Below are 2,047 nucleotides of genomic sequence, written 5' to 3' on the forward strand. Positions count from 1 at the left end.
TTTCCCCTTTTGAACCTCATGAATCTCGTTCCTTTCGGGGCCCTCGTTTCTTTGGTGAGCCTCGTCACCCTCGTGAGACCTCGCGAGGTATACCTCTCATAAAAGGCCATATTTTTCTGGCAGCCCTAATGAGCCTCTCGACGTTTGACCTTCGTGAAATTTAATTTTCCCCTCGTGAACCTCGTTCCTTTCGGGGCCCTCGTTTCTTTGGTGAGCCTCGTGGCCCTCGTGAAATTTACCTCTTATGAAATTCAATTTTTTTCTGGCAGCCCTCATGAGCCTCGCGACGTTTAACCCTCGAGAAATTTAATTTTCCCCTAACTTCAACCCTCCTCCCTCACAGCGTTCCCTTAGGCCCTTGTTTGTCACATATTCAGTCTTACCTTCTGTTCTGACTTTCAGGCCTGAACCTCGCGACCCTTCATTTTGACTATTATTCCTGATTGTATGTTTTACCTGTATTCAATTCCGTATTTTACGGTAATTCATACCTTCGATTAATGAAATTTGTTTAATATTTTCATTGAAATTTAGAAAACAGTCAAATAATTAATCATGTTAATTTTTTATTAACTATTAATCACATAATTATGTATGTTTGGACATATATTATCGGTTATGCAAATAATCGTTAATCTTTCCAGCTCGACTATTGATTGATAAATAATTCGGAATTTGAATATTGGATGATTGATAAAATAATTCAAATTTTTATAAGTTTGATTAATTGAAAATTTCAGAAATTAAGGCTATTTGAAATTTATGACTATGCCGATGTCTGATTTTCAGGCTTCAATCTCTTTTTTGAGATTTCCAACAGAATTTTCCGGTCTTACCATTACTTCTTTAATCAATTATGTCAATCGAATTGTTTTTTAATCAATCATGCCAAATCAATTATTAAAGGAACATGTTAAGCTTGTAAATTTTCGACGGATACAACGAAATCAGCTACAAGGAAGATAGATTGGGTAATTAATAAGTAGAATGGTGCACTAATATAATCAATACTGCACTCGTGTAATAAATATAGCATTAGTGCATCACTGTTCTTCATTTATAATTATTTTTGTTTTGCATTATATTTGTTTTCTCCTTATTCAAACGATTTTCCGGAATGTAATTCGCTGGGTTATAGCCACAGGCTTTGCGCCCCTCCACTAGTGGGGACCTGGGGACTGCGCGAGAGAGCTGCGCACGAAATTCCCACGCGTGGGATTTTTCCCCTCATCTGGCATCACTGCTATCAGTTTCAGGGTCATGTCGCATAAAAGAAAACGATAAAAAATTTCAACAATTGTAAAAAAAAAATATTCGCCCCTGAAATTAGTAATTCAATCAAAAAAAAAGTCAGACCAAAAAAAATGCTAGGATCCAAAAATGGAAAAGGAACTTTCCACTTCAAAAAGGACCCTCTTCAATACTCTCGAAGGAAAAAGGTCGGTTGCGGGACACCCTGTATACTGGAAAGGGCACGGAGCTGCCCGAAGCGAGTCGAGAGAGAGGGTCGATTTTGGGGGACACCTGTCTCTGTCGTACCGTCTGCTCCAAAAGTATTCTCTTACCGTGCAAAACGTATAGAATTTAGCATTGCTATTCAGTTCTTTTTGGTTGCATATGTCATTTTTGTTAAAATTCAAATTCCTAACATGTGACAGCTGAAAATTTTATTCTTTCCCAATGTATACTGATACATGGGGTATTTACAATTCTATTATGAGTAAATTGACATGAAAAAAATACATAAGAATATACAATTCAATTGATTGTTTATTCAATTAATCTGATAGGAAATCGGAATCCTCTGAGTCAGTACCGTCCTCAGTATTCGAAATTGCAAATTTCAGTATGTCCAATATAATTCCTGAAACAGAAAGTTGATATTTGAATGATATAAATTTTTATTTCAAGAGGAATTAATTCCTCAAATTCAAGAACATGCCTCGAGTTTCTGATCTTTATTTGATCTTTCCAATACTGTGATGAAGAAGTAGAACGTCCCAATATTTATTTATCCTTCTAGTATCAAAATATCCTTCAACACATC

Source organism: Diachasma alloeum, unplaced genomic scaffold, assembly GCF_001412515.2.
Source record: "Diachasma alloeum isolate Michigan unplaced genomic scaffold, Dall2.0 Dall_scaffold_00324, whole genome shotgun sequence".
In the NCBI taxonomy this organism is placed as follows: Eukaryota; Metazoa; Arthropoda; class Insecta; order Hymenoptera; family Braconidae; genus Diachasma; species Diachasma alloeum.